At 44.1% G+C, this 12,221-nt stretch overlaps 1 protein-coding gene across 1 annotated transcript in view; it reads left to right on the top strand.

Annotated features, from left to right (window-relative positions):
- The window catches only part of lobo (lost boys), a 1,557,146-nt gene that overhangs the window by 1,253,740 nt on the left and 291,185 nt on the right, over positions 1–12,221 (top strand). The window lies entirely within an intron of this gene.

Genomic DNA, 12,221 nt, shown 5'->3' with positions numbered 1-12,221 from the left:
CCCGAAATGACCGAAAACCATCCAGAAATTATGCTGGAAGGGACCCCAAATGATCCCGGAAACCATACAGAAATGATGCCGGAAAATAACCCAGATGATCCCGAAATAGTCCGAAATGACCCAAAGGGGTCCCGTACGGACCTCGAAAACTATCCAGAAATTATGCCAGAAGGGACCCCAAATGATCTCGAAAACCATACAGAAATGATGCCGGAAAATACCCCAGATGATCCCGAAATTGTCCCGAAGTGACCCCGAATGGATCCCGGACGGATCCTGAAAACCATATAGAAATGATGCCGGAAGGTACCCCAAATGATCCCAAAAGAGTCCCGAAATGACCCTAGCAGTATCCCGTACGGATCCCGAAATCCATCCAGAAATGATGCCGAAAGGCTCCCCTAATTATCCCGTGTTAGTCCCGAGAAAGCCCCGAAATGACCCCGACTGGATTCCTGACGGACCCCGAAAACCATCCAGAAATTATGCCGGGAAGGAACCCCAAATGATCCCGAAAAAGTCACGAAATGACCACCAGGGATCCCGAAAACTATACAGAAATGACGCAGAAAAGGTCCCCAAATTATCCCCTAATAGTCCCGAAATGGCCTGATGGATCTCGAAAACCATCCAAATGTCACCAAATGTTCCCGTATTAGTCGCAAAGAAGTCCCGAAATGACCATCTAGAAATGATGCCGAAAGGTACACCAAATGATCCCAAAATAGTCCCGAATTGACCCCGACGGTATCACGGACGGATCCCGAAAACCATCAAGAAATGATCCCGGAAGGTACTCCAAATGATCCTGAAACAGTCCCGAAATGACCCTGACGGGATCCCGAACGGATCCCCAAAACCATCTAGAAATGATGCCGGAAGGCACCCCAAGGGATCCCGAAATAGTTCCGAAATGACCCGGACGGGATCCCGGACGGAACCCGAAAACCATCTAGAAATGATCCCGAAATAGTCCCGAAATGACCCCGACGGGATCCCGGACGGATCCCGAAAACCATCCAGAAATGATCCCGTTTTAGTCGAGAAAAAGTCCCAAAATACCCTGACTGGATCCCGAACGGATGCAAAAAACCATCCAGAAATGATGCCGAAAGGGTCCCCAAATGATCCCGTATTAGTCGAGAAAAAGTCCCGAAATTACCCCGACGGGATCCCGGACGGATCCCGAAGACCATCCAGAAATGATGCCGGAAGGGTCCCCAAATGATCGCGAAATAGTCCCGAAATGATCCCGGAATAGTCACCCATTGAGTTTGTAATATTGGTGAAGTTCAGTATACGTAAAATTATAATGTGTAAAAATTGTTAAAAAGTAATTATTCGAAGGGGTCGTGGGACCTCCTCCCCCTTTCCATGTTCGAAAAAAATTTCGCCAGTAGACTATTATCTCCGTCCCAAATTTCATCAACATCCGTGTAGCCGTTCTGGCGTGATTCAGTCACAAAGACGAAAAATACAATAACTAAATTATAACTGTTCCTAGGGGGCGGGGACTTCCCCCCTTTTAAAAAAAATATAGCTAGTAGATCCTTATAGACAATTGGCTATATGTGTGCCAAATTTCATCCAAATCCGTCCCGCCGTTCTTGCGTGATTGAGCCACAAAGACAAACGTCTGGACAAACATCCAAACATCCAAACTTTCCCATTTATAATATAATAACTAGCCTTTACCCGCGGCCCCGTCCGCAAGGAGAAAATAAAATATATGTGATATTCACGTTAGCCTGTTTGTTTTTTTGTCAATGTATTTTATTTTTTAATACAGTAAAAAAAACAGGGTTGAAAGAATTACTACTCATAGAACAAAGAAGTGAAACTACAATTAGCTAAAACCAAAAAGAATTTTTTAAATGAAAGTAGTGTTGCTTTTTCGGTTATTTAGTTGGTTAAAGTATTACAAAAATTGTAATTATAGTTGTAACAGTTCGTTACAGGATTCATTTAAAAATAGAACGAAAAAGCTGTGTTAGATATTAAAGATAAAACATACCGAATTTTAATTACGAATAATTTGCATTAAATCCACGGCCATGTGTGCTCAATTACCGGTTTAGAAGAGACCTAAAATGATCCCGGAAGGGTCCCTAAATGACACCAAAATAGTCACGAAATGATGACGACGGGATGCCGGACAAATCCAGAAAACTATCCAGAAATGATGCCGGAAGGGTCCCAAAATAATCCCGAAGTAGTCACGAAAAGTCCCGAAATGGCCCTGACGGGATCCCGTATGGATCCCGAAAGCCATCCAGGATTGATTCCTGAATGGTCCGCAAATGATCCCGAAATAGTCCGGAAAAAGTCCAAAAAACTGCGACGGGATCCCGGACAAAACCGGAAAATCACACAGAAAGTGTCCCGGAGGGGTCCCAAAATGATTCCGAAATAGTCACGAAAAAGGCCCGAAATTACCCTGCCGGGATCCCGAAAACCATCCAGAAATGACTCTGGAGGGATCCCCAAATGATCCCGGAAAAGTCCTCAAACCATCCAGAATTGATCTCTGAAGATTCCGCAAATGATCCCGAAATAGTACGGAAAAAGTCCCGAAAACATTCCGACGGGATCCCGGAAGATCCCGAAATCACCCAGAAATTATCCGGGAGGGGTCCCAAAATGATTCTGAAATAGACCCGAAAAAAGCCCGAAATGATCCTGGCGGGATTCCGAAAACCATCCAGAATTGATCTCTGAAGGGTGAGCAAATGATCCGGAAATAGCCCGGAAAAAGTCACGAAAAAACTCAGACAGATCCCGAAAATCATGAAGAAATTATCCGGGAAGGGTCCCAAAATTACCCCGAAATAACTCCGACAGCATCCCGGACAGATCTCGAAAATCATCCATAATTGAGCTCTGAAAGGTCCGCAAATAATCCAGAAATAGTCCGGAAAAAGTCCCGAAAAAACTCCGTCGGGATCCCGGACAGATCCCGAAAATCACCCAAAAATTATGCCGGAGGGATCCCAAAATGACTCTGAAATAGTCCCGAAAAAGTCCCGAAATGACCCTGACGGGATCCCCGACGGATCCCCAAAACCACCCTGAAATGATCTTTAAGGGCAACTGACCCCGAAATAATTGTTAAAAAGTCCCGAAATTACGCTGACGGGACCCCGAAATCCATCCAGAAATTATCCCGGAAGGATCCCCAAATGATCCCGGAACAGACTCGAAATTACCCTGACATTTTCCCGAAAAAGTAAAAAATAAACACGACGGGATCCCGGACGGATCCCGAAAACTATACAGAAATGATCCCGAAAGGTTCACAAAATGATCCCGAAATTGTCCCGAAAAAGCCCCGAAAGGACCCCGATGGGATCCCGGGCGGATCCCAAAAACCATCCAGAAATGATCCCGGAAGAGTCCCAAAGTGATCCCGAAAAAGTCCCGAAATGGCACCGACGGGATCCCGGACGGCTTCAGAAAGACATCCGGAATTGCTCTCTGAAGGGTTCGAAATTGATGATCCCGGAACAGTTCCGAAAAAGATGCCGGAAGGGACCCCAAATGATACCGTAAAAGTTCCGAAATGATCCCGACGCGATCCCGTGCGGATACCGAAAACCATCCAGATATGATACCAGACATGTCCTCAAATGATCCCCTAATAGTACCGAATTGACCCTGACAGGATCCCGGACGGATCCCGGAAACCATCCCGAAGTTATGCGGAAAGGGACCCCAAATGATCCCGTATAAGTTGAGAAAACGTCCCGAAATGACACCGACGGATTCCGGACGGATCCCGAAAACCATCCAGAAATGATGCCGGAATGGACCAAAAATGATCCCAAAAAAGTAGTGAAATGGTCCCGACGGGATCCCGGACGGATCCTGAAAACGATCCAAAAAAGATGCCGGAAGGGACCCCAAATGATCCCGAAAAATTCCCGAAATTACCCCGACGTGATCCCGGACGGATCCCGGATCATCCAGAAATGATGCCGGTAGGTACCCCAAAATGATCCCGAAAGAGGCCCGAAATGACCACGTCGGGATCCCGGACGGATCCCAAAAAGTATACAGAAATGATGCCGGAAGGTGAAATGATCCCCTTAAAGAAAGATGAAAGATGAAATGATCCCCTTATAGTTCCGAATTGACCCTGACGGGATCCCCGACGGATCCCGAAAACCATCTAGAAGTGTTGCCGGAAGATACCTCAAATGATCCAGAAAAAGTCCTGAAATAATCCAGACGGGATCCCGCACGAATCCCGAAAACCATCCATCTAGATACCCCAAATGATCCCGAAATAGTTCCGAAATGACCCCGCCGGGATCACGGGCGGATCCCGAAACAGTCCTGAAATGACCCCCACGGGATCCCGTACGGATTCCGAAAACCATCCAGAAATGATGCCGGTAGGTACCCAAATGATCCCGAAACAGTCCCGAAGTGACCCCGACGGGATCCCCGACGGATCCCGAAACCATCCAGAAATGATGCCGAAAGGGTCCCCAAATGACCCCGTATTGGTCGCGAAAAAGTTCGGAAGTGACCCCGACGGAATCCCGGACGGATACCCAAAACCATCTAGAAATGATGCCGGTATATACCCCGAAATGATCCCGAAATAACCCTGTAGGGATCCCTGAGGGATCCCTGAAACTATCCAAAAATAATGCCCTAAAGATTCCCAAATGTTCCCCAAATAGTCCCGAAATTACCCTGACGAGATCCCGGACGGATCCCGAAAACCATCCAAATATGATGGCGAAAGGGTCCCCAAATGATCCCGAAAAGGCCCTGAAATGACCCCGACGGGATCCCGGACGGATCCCGAAAACCATGCAGAAATGATGCCGGAAGGGACACCAAATGATCCCGAAAAAGTCCCGAAATGACCCCGACGGAATCCTGGACGGATCCCGAAAACCATCTAGAAATGATGCCGGAAGAGACCCCAAATGGTCCCGCAAAAGTCCCGAAATGGCCCCGACAGGATCCCGGACGGATCCCGAAAACCATCCAGAAATGATGCCGGAAGAGACCCCAAATGATCCCGCAAAAGTCCCAAGATGACCCCGACAGGATCCCTGACGGATCCCGAAAACCATCCAGAAATGATGCCTGAAAGGTCCTCAAAAAATCACCCAATAGTATCGAAATGACGCCGACGGGATCCCGGACGGATCCCGTAAACCATCCAGAAATGATGCCAAATGGTTCCCCAAGTGATCCTGTATTAGTCGAGAAAAAGTTCCGAAATGACCACGACGGGACCCCGGACGGATCCCGAAAACCATCTAGAAATGATGCCGGAAGGTACCCCAAATGATGCCGAAATAGTCCCGAAATGACATCGACGGATTCCGGACGGATCCCGAAAACCATCCAGAAATGATGCCGGAATGGAACCAAAATGATCCCAAAAAGTAGTGAAATGGTCCCGACGGGATCCCGGACGGATCCCGAAAACCATCCAAATATGATGGCGAAAGGGTCCCCCATTGATCCCGAAAAAGCCCTGAAATGACCCCGACGGGATCCCGGACGGATCCCGAAAACCATGCAGAAATGATGCCGGAAGGGACACCAAATGATCCCGAAAAAGTCCCGAAATGGCCCCGATGGGATCCCAGACGGATCCCGATAACCACCCCAGAAATGAAGCCGGTAGGTACCCCAAATGATCCCGAAATAGTCCCGAAATGACCCCGTCGGATCACGGACGGATCCCGAAAAAATCCTGAAAAGACTACGACGGGATCCCAGACGAATACCGAAAACCATCCAGAAATGACGCCGGTTGATACCCCAAAATCATCCCGAAATAGTCCCGAAATGACCCTGAAGGGATCCCCGAGGGATCCCGGAAACTATCCAGAAATGATGCCCTAAAGGTTCCCAAATGATCCCCAAATAGTCCTGAAATGACCCTGACGAGATCCCGGACGGATCCCGAAAACCATCCAGAAATGATGCCGAAAGGTTCCCCAAATGATCCTGTATTAGTCGAGAAAAAGTTCCGAAATGACCCCGACGGAATCCAGGACGGATCCCGAAAACCATCTGGAAATGATGCCGGAAGGTACCCCAAATGATGCCGAAGTAGTCCCGAAATGACCCTGACGGGATCGCGTATGGATCCCGAAAACCATCCAGAAATGATGCCGAAAGGGTCCCCAAACGATCACGTATTAGTCGAGAAAAAGTCCCAAAATGACCCCGACGGGATTCCGGACGGATCTCGAAAACCATCCAGAAATGATGCCGGAAGATACCCCTAATGATCCCGAAATAGCCCCTAAATGGCCCCGACGGGATCCCGGACGGATCCCTAAAACCATCCAGGAATGATTATGGAGGGGACCCAAAATGACCCCGAAAAAGTCCCGTAGTGATCCCGGAAATCGTAAAGAATTTATCTCTCAAAGGTACCCAAATTATCCCGAAAATACCCCGACGGGATGCCGGACGGATCCCGAAACCCATCGACAAATGATGCCGGAAGGGTCCCCAAATGATCGCGAAATAGTTCCGAAATTATCCCAGAATAGTCCCGAAAATGTTCCAAAATAACCCCGACTATAAACTATAAAGAAATTATGCCGGAAGGGTCACAAAATGATCCCGAAATAGTCCCGAATAAGTCCCAAAATGAACCCGGCGGGATCCCGGACGGATCCGGAAAACCATCCAGAAATGATCCCGGAAGGGTCTCGATATGACCCTAACGGGATTACAAATAAGGTAAAGCTAATTATAAAACCATGTTAATAAGGCAGCAGGCACGTTGGAGCGAATGAAGAGTTATAGAGTGTATGTTTCTATATAACTCTTCATTCGCGGTAAAGCTAATAAAAGCGTGCTAATAAAAACAATTGGCGGAGGACGGATTGCGGGAGGAGAAGGAGAGGACCACTGATCGTTTTTCCAAATTTGTTTAGATCTCGATCTGTATGTACCAGATACCAAAAACTATTGATTTAGGAGAAAATGTATATTGAGATATAACAATTTATAGATTTTACACCAGATGGGGAGAGAAGGGGGAGAGGGGGCGGAGGGTGTCACTGCTCGTTTTGTAAGCCCTCGACTTATTTGACCCATTGAGTCTTTAATATTGGTGAAGACCCGTATACGTAAAGTTATAATGTGTAAAAATAATTAAAAAGTAATTGTTCGAAGGGGTCGTGGGAACCCACCCCCCTTTCTATGTTCGAAACAAATTTCGCTAGTAGACTATTGTCTGTGTCCCAAATTTCATCAAAATCCGTGTAGCCGTTATGACGTGATTCATTCACAAAGACGAAAAAATACAATAATTAAATTATAACTGTTCCTAGGGGCGGGGACCTCCCCCTTTTCAAAAAAATATAGGTAGTAGATCCTTCTAGACTATTGGCTATATGCGTGCCAAATTTCATCCAAATCGGTCTAGCTGTTCTTGCGTGATTGAATCACAAAGACAAACGTCTGGACAAACATCCAAACATCTAAATATCCAAACATCCAAACTTTGCCATTTATAATATATATTAGATATGTAAATAAAAATAAATGTAAGGCGCGATAACCTCCGAAGAGATCTAAGGCCGAGCTTCTCTTCCAATTTGCGTCGTGCTCCTCTTGATTTTTCCCTACAAATTGGCCGGACGGGACCTACATGTTTTATGCCGACTCCGAACGGCATCTGCAAGGCAGATGAGTTTTCACTGAAAGCTTTTCATGGCAGAAATACAATCGGAGCGCTTGCCAGACACTGCCGAGGGGCGACCCCGCTTAGAAAAATTTTCTTCTAATTGAAAAATCTTATTTCTAAAATTTTGATGTTGCTTTGCCCGGGAGTTGAACCCAGGGCATACGGCGTGATAGGCGGAGCACGCTACCATCACACCACGGTGGCCGCCAGATATTAGATATATTATTCTTATTATTTATTAGGATAATATAAAATATTACACTAATTTAACAGCACACTAGCTACATTGGCCTTAAGTGCTTGGTTTCTTAGTAGATGATACATATATTCTTATCAGGTACGAAATATTTAGTTATAAAAATTTACAGTTTTTCAACTAAACCATTATTTTTATATAGTTAAATATTTTTATTACATTGTCTTCTGTGATAGTTTTCAAAAGTGTTGAAGGTTTTTTGGGACCAAATAAGGTTGTACGCTTAGCTTGTAAGATTGCACAGGTATCAAGAATGTGTAGAAGATTGAGGTGGTTGTTGCAGAAAGGGCAGTGGGAGGGAGATGTAGAAAGGAGGAGGTGTTCATGAGTTAGTTTTGAGTGGCCTATCCTTAAGCGGACGAATGTAGAAATTTGTTGTCTGGATAGTGAGGATGGGAAAATTGACTTTTCACCTTCAGGGTTAAAGGTTTTGTAGGGGTGAGTGAATTGCGACCACGACTCATCGTGATCGGCCAACTCGTTTCCCTGGATACCTTTATGACTTGGTATCCAAAAGATATTTATAATTTTAAGATTAATATTATAAATTAATTTCAAATCTTCTTCACAATTGACTTTCGCTTTTTACATGATATAAAAGAAAATATATATAAAAGTATAAATATCCAAAACGAGCGCGTCCGCGGTTGCCGGTTATTAGTACGAGACTGTTCGTTGCAAATATTGTTGATGACGATGGCAGTGATGGGTGTTGGCGCATTCCAATTCGCCGCGCACGGCTGCACGTAAGAATGGCGCACGCCGCCGCAGAGTGGCATTTTTGCTTGGTTTAGACGCGAAAAAGTAAAAATTTTCAAGTCGTATTTTTTTTAAATTTGAATGTAGTTTGATTCCACAGTATATAACGGTAATTATCATGTCTTATAATTGTTGTTCGTCATTGAATAATCTGCTGTCAAACTGTGATTTTTTGATGACGCGCTAAATAGTGCAATTTACAGAAGTGAAACAACGCGTGGTTTAAAATTAAAACTTTGTGGTGAAACAAAAGCTAAAATATTTTTTGGTTATTTAAAATCTACATTCTACAATCTAACATTATTTTGCAAGTGTTCAAAAATTTTTTGGATGAGTATTTTTTACGAAATTATGAGTTTTTAATGCGTATTATTTTTATGCTGAAAATATATAAAACCGTGAAAAGAAAAGCCTGTCAAAAGTTTGAACCACGCTGAACCAAAATAATTTTTGTATTTCTGCTATAACTCAATATTATTACATATAACTCAAATGATTCTTTATTCCTGTAGGTCCCCGTTTTGATGTAATGACGATAACAAAGTGGGAGTTGTATGAGCTGCGGGTTGCAGAACGTGGCCAAAAGCAAAAGGATAAAGCCCTTTTAGACCACGTATGTACTGTTTTAGGGAGGGAGTGAATAGAGAAGAGGGATTGTATGATGAATGCTGCTGTAAAGTTCGATTTTTTTCTATCAAAGTTTCGTATGCGATGGATTCAAGTGAATTACACCAAAGTAAATTTTCTTGGAAAGCTTGCTTCATGGCTTGAAGAAGATATGAAATTTAAATATAGGTATGTTCAATTGTGAACAAAAATTCGAGATAAGGCTATAAGAAAGTTTTTTTGGGGTAAATTCAAAAATTTTGGAGGGGGTCCAACCCCCCGAATCACCCATCCCCACTTCGCCTATCCTAACTGAAGGGGGGTAAGGCATACAAACATATACACTTGGTTTGAATGAAATATATTCATTTTCAGTGAGATTAATTTTTCGCGTCTAAATCAAGGAAAAATGCCACTGTGCGCCGCCTAGCTAGGCATGTAGGGCGCTTTAATTAGCAATATAGGAGTATTACATATATAGGTTTTATGAGCCCGTTCCGTTTTGTTTTATTTTATGTGATTTTGCACCACATATTTTGTTTTTAAATTTTGCAACGCGCCTGATATTTTGTGTTATTAATTTGTTGAATGCCCTGCAGTCAAAAGCCAAAGTAGTCAGCAAACATTCTAGTTCATTGACTAGAATTTTGTGGGTTATTAAAACTAGTCAGCATTTGAGTAGTTCATTGACTAGAATTTTGTGCCGTTCACCATACTTGTCAGTTTTAGAATTGTTCATTGACTATAATTTTGTGGTGTTATTCATACTGTTTAGTATTTGAATAATTTATTCGACCAGAATTTCGTCTGTCCTACTCTAGGAAATGCGTGAGTTCATTCTGCAATCAATCTGCAATGCATACTTCAGTTGACAATGCTAAATATTGTCCAAATCAACGATCACAAAACCGATGCATGACTTCCGTAAAGTGCATATCACTACCACCGTTTTGAACTCCATTAACACTCATCATAGGACGGTGCTCGTGCAGCTTGGCCTTTTTGACACAGTCAACCACGACAGTCAACCCAAGGCAGCCGGTTCTATGTACCGGAGCGACTCTCATTTCAGTATAACCCCATTTAATTTATTGTGCCCCTCCACAAATTGTCGTCCTCCCAGCAGATCCTCCCAGCAGATCCTTGCAGCGGAACTGCGTCATACTCTCCTGCTTCGGGAAGGTATCGAACCGAATCCGGGTCCTACTCCTGACCACGGTCCTGAGAAATGGCTTTGCTGCGTATGCCGGAAAAGAATCTTTTTAGGACGGTCATACTCTTGTCAGTGTGTCACGTGCAAGGGATGGTTGCAGCGGAAAGGTTGTTCTGGGCTAGACCCCAAAATCCGACGTCCTCGTAACTTTTATAAATCTTCTGTGGCTCCTTGCTGTTCACGCCCAAGAGCGTCCCGTAGTCTGCGCCTTAGCACCCTGTAATTGATTGACTGGGAAGTTCTCGGAGATGGTTTATTTCGTGAAGCGGCATAACATCCGCTTTGCTGCGATTCAAGAGATCAAACTCACGGCTAGATCTGCTTTGCAGACCTGCTCTGGGTATAACGTCCACAGGAAAGATCGCGAGATCGGAATTGGAGGCGATCTCGCGTTTATCATCCACCACTCAGTGCAAAATAATCTTTTCGATCCCGACATCGGCCGCAGGGGCATATCTCTCAGGTCAGGCGATGTGAACTTAGAAATCATCAACATAAACATCCCTCCTGTCACATGTAGCCCCAGTGGATACCTCTCTGATATCAAAGCACTACTCACTGGCGATATTCGCATTATCTTAGGCGATTTCAATACCCACCACGATCTATGGCATTCTAACGTACAGGCGGACAGCAGGGGTGAGATATTGACGGACCTAATAGAGGAAACGACGTTCTGCACTATAAACGGATACGCCCCCACTCGTATGATAGGAAGGTGTACCAGTTCGACAGATCTATCCATCGTGAGCGCAGGACTCTTAAACTGCGTCAACTGGCAGCCGATGGTAACATCTGACCACCTGCCTATACTCCTTTCGCTCGAGCGATCTGCCGACTTCATCATTACCGAGAACCGCACTTCATCAAATGTAAGAAATGAAAGTGAGATGAATACAAATATTTTAATAACCAGTTGCTTGCTAGGGTGTCGGTTTCCGGCAAATCAGCAAAAACTGTTTACCTTTTCCATATGCTCCTTTATATTGAGCTCTTTTGCATAATTATTAAATATGGAACATTCCGTGGCAATTCCAAGGGCAGTGTTTTGGCAGTCTTGCAGCCTTTTCATGTGTGTGTTTTCAATCAAACTGGCTACGAGTAGCACATAAGCGATTGAACTTTGTATGTTGTTAGCCATGTTTGTTTATCATTTTTACAAGTGTTGCCGCCAATCGATTTGAGCATTGTAAAGGTCTACAAGTAGGATATGTAGCAGAACGCACATACACAATCACGCTCGCCTGATAAAATGCTTGTTCTTGTTCGTTTTTTGTGGATGCTATTTGACACTGTTGTACTTCTTAGTTCAAAAAAAAGTGTAATAGCTGCTAACGAAAACTGCGTAAAATGTTAATTGTTATATTACAAAGAAATATCTTTATTTACTTTCAAACGAGCATTTAATTACATCTCTCTTTAAAATCCATATGTTTTGGAAAAATTTAATTAACAAATTGTGTTACTCTATTACCGGGGACGATTGCTAAAACACGACCAAAACCGTCGGGGGAGGTATTAGTAGACGAGTTTTTGCCTCGCTTCCAATAATTGGAATACTTTTCTCTTTGGACAATTGATAATAGGACAAAACGCGTATTTTCATTTCTCTTTCCACATTTTTGGACGGGTTATTGCAGTCGACCTCGGTTTCAAACTGTTTTTCGCGGAGAACTTTTGAACGGGTAGAAAAACTTAGTACCCGTGTT

The sequence above is a fragment of the Eurosta solidaginis genome, chromosome 1 (genome assembly GCF_040869045.1).
Source record: "Eurosta solidaginis isolate ZX-2024a chromosome 1, ASM4086904v1, whole genome shotgun sequence".
Lineage (NCBI taxonomy): Eukaryota > Metazoa > Arthropoda > Insecta > Diptera > Tephritidae > Eurosta > Eurosta solidaginis.
The sequence above is the reverse complement of the archived record's forward strand: the minus strand, read 5'-3'. Positions and strand labels throughout refer to the sequence as shown.